Source organism: Zootoca vivipara, chromosome 7 (assembly GCF_963506605.1).
Source record: "Zootoca vivipara chromosome 7, rZooViv1.1, whole genome shotgun sequence".
NCBI lineage: Eukaryota > Metazoa > Chordata > Lepidosauria > Squamata > Lacertidae > Zootoca > Zootoca vivipara.
In genome coordinates, this window is record NC_083282.1 from 37,220,971 (window position 1) to 37,233,386 (window position 12,416).

Below are 12,416 nucleotides of genomic sequence, written 5' to 3' on the forward strand. Positions count from 1 at the left end.
CTTTCCAGTGTCTCAGGCAGAGGACTTTCACCTCAGGTGCTACCTGAGACCCTGTTTTTTTTTAGATGCCAGGGATCAAATCAAAGGCCAGCAGGGATCATGTGACACAAAGAACCAATAAGATCTTAAAGCTGCCAACCGTGGCCAAGTCTAACTTGTTGTTTGGGTACCAACCAATATTTCTAAATGAGATAGCCTGTCTAATCCTGCTGGCGGAAGCATCTAACAACCCTGACAACCCAACCCTCACCTGTTGATCCAGTACGGCTGGCCTTAAAGAGACAGAGGTGATATATACTATATACTACAGATACCTTGCTGCAGTAAAAGCCTGTCCCAAAGACAGGCACAGGCCTGAGGCGATCAAGTGTCTTAATAAAATTAAGTAAACTCTTATTGTGTTAGATGTAATTCAGGTGCTTCAAGCCCTACCAGTATACGCAGTGAATCTAGGGAGCTTGCTTGCCATTTGTCTGCCCCATTTGTCCATAAGAGAAATAGAGGAGATGATTGCAATTTGGTCTTGTGTTCCAACACGTTGCCTCTCTTGCTGGGTTTGAGGGTACAATAAGATGTTACCTGCTCACACACCTCCTGCTTTTCTAGAGATGTTAAGAAGGGTGTTGTTAAGTGGACATGTTCCAACCGTTTCAGAACTTCTTTCTTCTGCCGGGTTTACAAATATTCCTGCACTTGACGACCCGAATTGGCTGGTGGCTGCTCCCAAAAGTGTCACCTAAAGTTTCCCCAGTGATAATTTTCTGCTCTGTGTCTCGTTCCCCCTAGTTTCCTCCTGGACGTTAATTCATAAAGTTAAACAATTACCTCATGCATAATATGCTATAATTGAACTGAATGGTTCACCGAGCCAAGCAAATGCAGATGAGGTTGGACCAAGTGCATCCGAACTATATAATAAAATAAGTGTAGCACAGTCCAAGTGCTCTTGGAATGCTGAAGCTGCAGAAAATGGAGTGGTGTGAGCTTGCCAGACACAGGCTGCTTCTTGTCTTGGGGATGGACACACACACACACACACACACACACACTATATATATATATATAACACCTTCTCCACACTCACTGAACCAGAAAACTGCAGCATTGTTTAATCTCAACGATGACTAGTGGAAATGACAGGCCAGTTTTGCATTTCGTTTTTCACCTCAGCAAATATCAATTTATCATTAAATTTTGTTGTCATAATTTCAACTTTTGCTGCATTGAGCCAAATATAGGTTTGTTTCTGTGGACATTAATAAATGTCAAATTAACATAAATAAAGGGGAAAGACATATTTTTCATAGCTAGTTTTTTTTAATAAAATAAAATAAAATAGATACATTGCCATTAAAACACCAACGATTATATTATTGACATGATGTTTATGTTTTTATACCAGTGTCTGGAAATATTATTTACAATATTTCAGTTTATGAATTTCTGCAGCTGTGACATTAATCCAATGTTCAAGATCACATTTTTAACAAGGGACTGGTTACCTGCCTGAATGTACTTACCTAAGATTGCAATCATATACTCACTTGACTGGGAGGAAGCCACGTTGAACTCATTGGGACTTACTTTTGAGTAGGTATGTATAGGATTGCGCTGTTAGAAACTGAAGTAAGAATAGAGCTCTGTCGTACAGAAGGGTAAGAACAAGTGCAACACATTTTTAGTATTCTATTTAAAAGCAAAAAAAAAAAGGTTATTGGATTTGTTTAACTGGAATACCTGGCTGGAATTTCCAGGAATGGTTCATTAGGCCATATTCATGAGTATGAACAGATTGTATTTTGTGTATATCACCACACATGTGAGATACTCATATAGTTCTACTGCCTATATCCCAGAATGACACAGAGAAAAAATATTTTTCTGACTCTGTAGCTTATATAGGGATGAATATGGTCAATATATCTTTCCCCCTAGTATAGTTGCCTTCCCCAAGCCTATCTTCGCCACTAGGTAAGAAAAGGGATGTACAGTTCAGTCAATGCCTGGTCCATGTCAATTCTGCATCTGTTCATTAATAAGTCCTACCATCCTGTTGCTGCATTACAGAAATCTGCACAGAAATTGCATATTATATAAACAATTATACATATTTTATCTTGGCAGGGGGTTGGACTGGATGGCCCTTGTGGTCTCTTCCAACTCTGTGATTTTATCTTAAGGTACATATTTATAAATGCATTTCCCCCCTAATATATGCATTTTATACATTTTGGCACGTTTTTGAGCTGAGAACTGTGTTGCAAAATTCAAGGAAGTGCAAAATCCAAACGATAATTGCATTCTGATGCATGCTTTAATCCAGGAGATGCGAATTGGTTTGATTCACTTAACATTTCCCCCCTGCATCCAGGAAACGAGTAATTTCCTGAATGCTAACGGGAAATTCTATACAGTGGAACCTCGGTTTATGAACACCTCGGTTTACGAATTTTCGGTTTACGAACGCCGCGGACCCATCTGGAATGGATTAATTCACTTTCCATTACTTTCAATGGGAAAGTTCGCTTCAGTTTATGAACAGACTTTCAGAACCAATTACACCCATGTTTCGGGTTAAGTACGCTTCAGGTTGAGTACTCCGCGGACCCGTCTGGAACGGATTAATCCACTTTCCATTACTTTCAATAGGAAAGTTCACTTCAGTTTATGAACGCTTCAGTTTAAGTACTCTGCGGACCGTCTGGAACAGATTAATCCACTTTCCATTACTTTCAATGGGAAAGTTCGCTTCAGTTTATGAACACTTCAGTTTATGAACAGACTTCCGGAACCAATTGTGTTCATAGACCGAGGTACCACTGTATGCCTATCGCCACCTAAGTGTTTATGTATATATTAGTGCCTATGAACTGTTAGCATCAGAAATGTATAAATTGAAATGGATTGTTATTTTTAGAATCAGAAACTGATTCATTGAAACTTCTATTCTGGAACCAATGTTTTATTCTTTAGTGGAATCACATTGCATATTAAAAGGTGTGTATGTGTGTATTTATATGTATATGTATATGTATATGTATATGTGTGTATATAAACACACATATGCACTTAAGTAGGACTGAACCAGTGTTCCAGTTGGGGCTGCCATGGCTAAAGCTTGGAAATGTGCTCTTCATTGTATCTGCAAATTGGCAGCTTCTCTGCCTTGAATTAATAACCAGACTTACCTTAACGTTTCCCAGCCATACTTCTAAAGGGGCACTGGGTGTGTGTTTCTGGATGATGTAGCCATTGAGATTGGGTGCTCAGTCAAACAGAGCATGTTCTGTTACTTTTTTAAAAATACATGGCAGTTCTGTGCATCCAGAACAAGACATGCTGAGTTATTTAAAACGCCAGCATGTGACCATTTTGAGCTAAATTAACGCTGCAAACCTTTATTCAACATTAAATCAAATCACTGTTAATTTTGGAACTAATTAGCATTTCAGGCTGTTTTCATCTCTGCAGTGTGATGATTTTGTATATAATGCTACGTGATTGTGCAGAAGTACATAATTATCAAGCGGAATATATTGTCTCCTGCTGACATCTCACAAAAGGAGATTCTTCTAGTGCAGGATGTTTGCAGCATCTCAATTCACTTTTCATTTCATTTTTTTTAAAAAAGAAAGCAAGAGTATAAGTCTAATGGGTGAGTGAGCTGTTGGATTTACTGGGCCTAGTTCTGCTTCAATTAAATACTTAACACAAAGGTTTAATTTGATGCTGGTCACATAAACTGAGGTGAGGAAGATGCTGTGAGAGAAATTGTAATTGTAAGGATTCTGCTCTTTAAATTCTAAGGAGCCTGCACTGGACAAATCTGATAGACTTGCATAAAGCTTTGGGGTTGTGTACAGTTTTGGTCTCTCTCTCCCCCCCCCCCCCGGTCCCTTCCAGGTAATTAATATTGAGCAAAATACCTATGTAGTCATGCGTGGTTGAATGATGCCTTTAAAACATGAGTGATAGTCTGCCCTGGGGCTTGTTTTGTGTTCTATGCAGAAATGCCATTTCAGGGTTCATTAAGAGAAAGAAAGGAGATTTTTGGTATGGCAAAGTCAGGATATTCAAAAGCCACCCTTGGATATACTCCAGTAGTATCAGCTTCGTTGAACACAACGGGACTTACTCATGATGAGTCATAAAGAAAGAGTTGCATATTGTTAGATCATTTGTATGTGTGTGTTTAGATATCTCACAATAATGAGGCCTATAGATGCTCCTGGAGCATAACTGAACATAGTCTGAAACTATGGGAGCAAGCCCCATTGAGCACAATGGGGCTTGTCCCTGAGTAGTCCTGAACTGCCCTGATTTCCAGAGAGGTAGCCATGTTAGTGTATTGCAAGAAAAACAAGCCAAAAGCTTATGCCACGAGAAATCGTCTTAGTTTCTAAGATGCCACAAGACTGTCTCTTGCTTTAATTTTGGTGTTCATCGAAACAAACATCCTGGCTTGCCTTTCACCCCGGCATTTGTCCAGCTGTTTCTCCATCACAACATTCTGGGATTTGTTATGCTAAAATCTCAGGGCCAAGAAAATCTTCTGTAAATACAACGCAGGAAGAACGTTTGTAGGAGTTGGTGAAACAATGAGAGAGAAAAAGAAAACTTAATATGGTAACTATTGATCAAGGAGGGATGCGGGTGGCGTTGTGGTCTAAACCACTGAGCCTAGGGCTTTCCAATCAGAAGGTCGGCGGTTCGAATCCCCGTGACGGGGTGAGCTCCTGTTGTTTGGTCCCTGCTCCTGCCCACCTAGCAGTTCGAAAGCACATCAAAGTGCAAGTAGATAAATAGGTACTGCTCCGGTGGGAAGGTAAACGGCATTTCCATGTGCTGCTCTGATTCACCAGAAGTGGCTTAGTCATGCTGGCCACATGACCTGGAAACTGTCTGCGGACAAACGCCGTCAACCCCAGAGTCGTCTGCGACTTGACCTAATGGTCAGGGGTACCTTTACCTTTACTTATTGATCAAGTACATATATACCTTTTGGATCCAGTGTCTGGTTGATGCTGTGGGCTTGACTAGATTACTAGTCTTAACATTGTATTTTTCTATGCCCTTGCACTGAATGACTGACTTCAGCCTAGCTGTGTGAACAACTTTTATTACCGTACGTTAGTCTTTAGACCATAGCAGTGTATAGCCATGGATGGATATTTAAAGCCACCTTGGCAAAGGGTAGATGGCTGAATACTACTAACATAGAATTACATACACTTCATACGGTGTGTGGGATGTATGTGTAAATGTGATAACTAGAAACTGGAAAACTGACTTTCAACCAACAAGTTGTGTTCAAAGTTAGTATTCTAAAATCCATGCTTCCAATTGTTACTAAGGCCTTATATTGCTTGGCAGTGGGAGCGTTCTGGGGGGTTATTAGACATTTTCTGTGCTTTTCCCCATCCTCAGAGCCCCCACTTGATTTTCTCCACAGTGGCACTTCTTTCTATGCAAACTTTGTGAAACATCGTCTCCATTAATTCAATCAGCTCAAAGCAGAAGTGTAGCGAAAATCTAATTCAGCCCAAGTCTTGCTAATTATATCTTTTGCTATTTTTGCACACCAGCCACATTCTAGTCTTGTCCGTGTTTGTATGCCGAAGACACTTCCAATGTCTGCCCTAACAAATGCACCTCAGGGAGTTATAATTTTTGATGCCTGGTGCAGACAGAATGACTCTGGATCTAGAGAAGATAGCATTTCTTTCTTGTGTTTCTTGTGCTCTGTTAAGGATCATGTTAGGGAAGGGGAAAGATCAGGGCAATGTTGCCAAAAGAGAGTAAAAAGGAGAGCACAGATTAGCATCCCATCTGATTGTGTTGATTTATAAGTATAGATGCAAATTTAGAAAAAATTGCCTTAACTTAAATGGAAATACAATACGTCTTAACAGGTGACCTGTGTATGCTTGATTGCCAGCTGCTAAGTGTTGATTGGCAACTTCAAGGCCCCTCCCCTCCCTTCTTGTGTTTCTTTGAACCAGACTTGGACCAGAGAGACCTTCCAATAGAGGATTTTTTCATGTGCAGTAGGACCCATGGTCATCCTACCGTGTTTCTCATATTTTAAGTCATCCCTACAAAATAAGCCATGGCAGGATTTTCCTGAGTTGAAGAAATATAAGACATACTCCCAAAATAAGCCGTAGTGGTGGGAGCAGGTCTGGATGGCGCCATGGAAGAGGAAGATGCCTGTCAGCGCCCGGAACCGGCTGCTGCTGCCCCTCCAAAATGTCCAGCAGCATGCACCGCGCCAAGCACTGACCCGGCGGCGGGACTGGCAAGAGCCGCAGTGCGTGCTGCTCCAAGCCCCGACCCGGCGGCGGGACCCGGCAAGAGCCTCAGCGCGCGCCGTGTGGAGCCCCAACCCGGTGGGACCCAGCAGCATGCCCTGCTGAAGCGCTGACAACGCGCGCAGCAGCAGCCAGTTCCGGGCGCCGAGCCGCGACAGGAAGAGGAGGGACGCAGCGGGACGCAGCTACAACGACAAAAATCACCCGGCCGAGCCTTCATTGGCCGCCGCGGCTGCCACTCGCTGGTCCCTCCTCTTCCTGTCGCGCACGCTGCAGGTCCCGCCGGTCCCGCCGCTGGGTTGGCGCTTGGCGCTGGCGCTGCTCCAAGCCCCAACCCGGCGGCGGGACGCAGCAAGAGCCGCAGCGCGCGCTGCTCCGAGCCGGGATCCGGCAAGAGCCTCAGCGCACGCCGTGTGAAGCCCCGACCCGGCGGGACCCAGCAGCGTGCCCTGCTGAAGCGCTGACAACGCGCCCAGCAGCGCAGCAGCAGCCAGTTCCGGGCGCCGGACAGGGGAGGTACCATACTGTAATTTTTTAAAAAAATAATAAGACACCCCCCGAAAATAAGCCATAGGCTTATTTTCTTGAGTAAAAAAAATTATAAGACATGACTTATAATATGAGAAACACGGTAGGAGAGAATGTAATATATGGAATCAAGGCAGGACTATGTGCCAAGTGGATGGAGGAGTAGGGTTGCCAGACTCAATAGAGGACAGGACTTCTGTGCCTTTAATTGCCTTGTTCTCTTTTGAGTCTGGAAACCTTAAAGAGAAACCAGCAGACCCTTTGTTTAATTTCCAAGCAAAGGGTCTGCTGGTTTCTCTTTAAGGTTTCCAGACTCAAAAGAGAGCAGGGCAATTAAAGGCACAGAAGTCCTGTCCTCTATTGAGTCTGGCAACCCTATGGAGGAGAGAATGTGACCATGGAGGGCTTCCGGTTCAGCGCCAGCGCCGTCCGGCGGGGTCCGTCTCGAGCTGCGAGGCGACCCGACTCTGCAAGGGGGGGGGAAAGCAGCGGGAGCGCCGCTGCACCCCATAGAACCCCAAATCGAGCGTTTTGGGGGCAGATTTTGCCCGGCAGCGTCCCAATCCCGACTCCCCAACTCTCCGGTAGACTCTAATAAGAGCTCCGGAGCGAGAAGGGTCGAAGTCGCGGGGGCCATTTTGGAGCGCCATCGCTACCCTTGCAGGGAGAAGCTCCATGCCGGAGGTGGAGAGCGCTGGATTCTTCCGAAGAAGGATTTGGCAAATTGAGAGACTGTGAGTAAAGATTTAGAAACTTAACATTCGGAACGGGGGTGAGATTTAAAAAAACGGAAGCCGATCTCCCCCCTACTGATTTAAAGAGGAAGCAGCTTAAGGAAGACTCCCGGTGCTGGGGCATAGAATTTCACCACTTGAATATACCCAAAAAGCGGATTTAAGATTCTCCCCCGGAGGCAGGGTAAAGGGGGAGAAAGGTTCTAGACTGTAAGAACCCTGCATGTATAGGTAATTGAAGAATAGACCCTCTCCTTACCCTGGAAATTGGCACGCCGAACAGAACAGCGAGTGGAAAATAATGGGGTGAGGGAAAGGAAGAAACTGATTTTTAAAGATTTTTGTTTGGATATTTGAGGGCTGAACGCAGCCTTTTGGAAATAATTAAAAAGTTGAAGATAAAATATACGGAATATAATGTATCCAGTTTGGACTATATGGAATAATTATAACTTGTAACCAACTCCTGTTTCCCAAGTTTTGCTCTGACCTTGAAAGCTAGAAAAATGTCAACAAGAGATTACACACCCGGCTTCCAGGAGAAAGTCCTCAGACTCTTGTGGGAAATAAAAATTAGCATGCATAAGACTCTACAACAATTTGAAGGAATAAATCAAGATGTACAGAAAGGCGAGACTTTTCAAGAAATGGTCCAAGAGGATAAAAAGACTGATGATTCGAACTACAACAGAACCGAAGAAAATGGGGATGGGACACAGGATCCGCCAAAGAGCAAAGAAATAGCCGAGAGTTGGAAAACCCCTCCTTTCGAGGGGGAGAAGCAAGAATTTTTGATGAGACAGAAAATCCACAAGAAAAGCACTCTGCAAAGAACAAGGGTCTTCTGGGGGGAAGAGATCAGAGAAGCCTGGACTGAAAAATTTGTCAGGAAGGGGGTGGGATGAAGTAAGAAAGTATTTTGTTTAACAGGATGGACAAAATAAGGACTGAAAACTGGATTATGGACTTTGGTACTTGCTGGACTGAAAGGGGAAGGCCGAGATCAGGGGAGGGGGGGGGGAAGAATTGGGGATAAGGAGAAAATTTAGAATTGGAAATGTAAAAAGGTGTTAAGAATATGGAAGTTTTTCGGGGGAAAATTGGGGCATGGGAAGAAAAAATATGATGATGAGACAGAAATATGATTTAAGAGTTATTTAGAAGTATTATATAAGAGATTGAGGAATAATCTAGGGGACGATTGGGGGTTCCACTCCTCCTGTCGGCCCTCTGCGTGCAGGGAGCTCTTGGTGGCAGGGGGGGCTCCTGGGGCGGGAAGGGCGGGGGGGAGGGAAGACTCAATTGGAAAAAAAACCATTGTCTCCCCCCCTTCTTCCCCCTAGAAACTCTCTGTGGCAGGGGGAGTGCTGGGGGGATGGGGGGGAGAGAATGAGAAATGATGCTAGAAGAAAATTTAACAGAAAATAAGGATGGTATTGATATAAGATTGGAGAATTTTGAAAATAGAATGGGGAATATGACAAGAAAACTGCTCAAATGGTGTTGAAAATGAAAATCAGAAAGGGGGGAGGTAGGGGAAGCCCATAATACAATGTTTTGGAAAAAAGATTTATTCTATTACGGTATTATTATTTTTATCTTTTTTTAATTTTTTCTTTTTTCTTTTTCTTTTTGAGGATTTTTGGCAAAGTTTAAACGGTTGGGTGGACACTCACCTATTCTCTTCTCACTACTCTGGGACCCCTCGGTGGAAGGGAGGGTTCCCGGGGGGAGGAGGGAGGGGTGGAGATAAGCCCAATTATAAAATGCACCATCTTCGACTGCGCACTGTTCATGGGAATACCTTGTGGCAGGAGGTACCTCGTGGAGGGTGGGTTAGAAGAAGATGGAAATTATGTACTTAATTGTGTATGTGTTTTTGTTTTGTTAATATGCAAAAATTAATAAAAATCAATTATAAAAAAAAGAGAATGTGACCATGGAAGTATGGTGTATATGCAGCCTAAGTGAACATGAAGTTGTGTCCTAGTTGTGTTAGTGTGAATACGGGCATACGTCATCGCTGTCTTATAAAGCAACTGAAGAATTTCTTTCACTGCCATTTGTGAAATAATTACCTTTCATTATCATTAAATAGCAAGGAGTCTCCCAATTCAAAACTACTCACAGTAAAACCAGCTCCCTTGGAACCCTCTTTTCTTATGCCAGAGCTACAGACATTACCACAGCATTTAACAGACAATGCATTTTACGGGGAGAAATTAGAAAGGGCAATAAGAAATCAAGAAAGCATCAAATTTCTTTCTTCCTTGCATAATCAAAATCCTGTCTCAGGAATCCCTTAGACTGCTTAACTCCATTGCACTTGAGGAACATTCCAATCTTATTCCGTTACAAATGCTGCTCGGTTGTAAATGAGTGTTTTAATTTGTGGGATGAGAACCCCAGCCAGCAGAGCACGTTAACGTATAACAGCTCTCCAGCAACAAAACCAAGCAATTACCTTGAACACTAAAGAATACATTTGTGAATTTCTCCAAGGGCTTGTTCATATTAGACGTTGTCACCACCTGAGAAGGGAAAGTGATGATGCAAACTCCCTTCCCCTATGTCCTCCTCCTTCCTCTGGCTAGTGATGCAGGGCGGTGGGGAAACACCACCTGCAGGTAAGGGTTAAATTGGGACGTTATTCAGTACATGGAAAAGAACAAGTGCTTTTCCCAAGCATTTGAATTCACTCCTATTTAGTTATTTTATAAAATGAGGAATAAGATCATATGACCTTGAAATGAAACTAAGATAGTGTTGAAAGTCTATAGCTCAAAAACATATGGACAAGGGAGAAGGTGGAGATTATGGGCACAGTTCATCACAAATCACCTTGTTTCTTGATATAATGTGTTTGTAGAGGTAGATGCACAGATGGTGTTCTCTCTGGATGAAGGACATAGCCAAGCACTTCACTTTCTCTCTTAGGCAGAATTTGACTGTGCATGTACGGTAGTGAATAGGCAATCTATGAGCACAATTCAAAGCCCTTTAGCCTATACACTGCCTGGATATCAATGTCCCCACTGTGGAAGGACGTGTGGATCCAGAACTGGCCTCCACAGTCACTTATGGACCCATTGTTAAAATCATGTTTATGGAAGACAATCTTACTCGGCTACGAGTGATCACCAAAGATCAAGAAGAAGAAGACACCTCCAGCCTATACAGTGGTACCTCTGGTTAAGAACTTAAATTGTTCTGGAGGTCCGTTCTTAACCTGAAACTGTTCTTAACCTGAGGTACCACTTTAGCTAATGGGGCCTTCGGCGGCTGCCGCATGATTTCTGTTCTCATCCTGAAGCAAAGTTCTTAACCCGAGGTACTATTTCTGGGTTAGCGGAGTCTGTAACCTGAAGCGTCTGTAACCTGAAGTACCACTGTACATCTGGAACTCATCCAGATGCAGGGCCTAGCCCAGGCACCCCCAAACTGTAGCCCTCCAGATGTTTTGGCTTACAACTCCCATGATCCCTAGCCAACAGGACCAGTGGTCAGGGATGATGGGAATTGTAGTCCAAAACATCTGGAGGGCCGAAGTTTGGGGATGCCTGCCCTAGCCTATACTCAGTGCATATTTACCTTGAGAGCCAAAGTGATGCAGTTGCGCAGCGCTTGTGTGCACCTCAGGAATGGAATGGGCACCTTGCCATGGTGGACATTCTTCTCCAGTCTTCATGTCATTGTTCTCACAATGCTTCTGAGGAGCCATTTGCTACATATTTGTGGTACAATCTGGGCTGAAGAAGAAACGGTGCCCTTTTGGATTTCTCTTTCACGTCAGCTAATACAATGATTCCTTTGCATGAATTCATAAAACTATCTACGCAAATTCTCTACACTTATTGGCAGGGGCAACCCTCCTCATGGAACGGCCTCCCATCAGATGTCAAGGGGATAAAGAACTACAAAACTTTTAGAAGACACCTGAAGGCAGTCCTGTATTGGCAAGTTTTTTGTTTGACATTTTATCATGTTCTTATATTGTTGGAAGCCACCCAGAGTGGCTGGGGCAGATCTAATGGATCTCAACCAAACTGAACAGCAGGCTTAAAAATGTCCTGGGTGCCACAATAATTTTGGGCAAGACATTGGCCACCTCTGTTTTGAGCTGTTGTTATTTATGTACCAGTACTTGATGCTGCTTTTTATAGAATATGCATATGTTTTCTTGCTGTTTTAAATCATGTTCTTGTCAAATTGAATTTTCTTCTTTTTTATTATATATCATTACCTCGTTAACTAACCATTTTAAAGGGGTGGTGGTAAAATAATAATAATTGACTAAAAGAAAATGAATGAATATAATAGGGCCTTACATCATCTGGATTTTTTAAAAAGCAATTAAAGATAAAAAGCAAAGTATCAACTCAAAATAAGAGTTTACAAGCTTATCTGTAGCTTTGAGAGTAGCGGTAGAGAGTGTCATGTGTTATGTGTGTTTTAAACCCTTCTGTTTGCCTATATATATATATATATATATATATATATATATATACTTGCTTCACTTGCCTCTCAACTGGAATGCCAATAATACATTTTAATATAGTGCTGCCACAGTGGTTGAGGCTTGACAAAGTTTCCACTGAGAATTCATTTCTATAATTGAGTCAATGAATAAGAACAAAAACTCCTCTTTCTTATGAAATATTTCTACTAAACCTTTCAGTCTTTTCCCCATCTTGCCCTCATAAATCTCTGTCTCTGACAATCTGCACTGAAACTAACCTTTTTTTTAGTGACTAGAACTTTTGTTCTTGCAAATCCCATATAATAATAGGCAACACACGTTGCTCAGATTCGGGTTTATCAGAAGCATCTTGGGAAAACACTA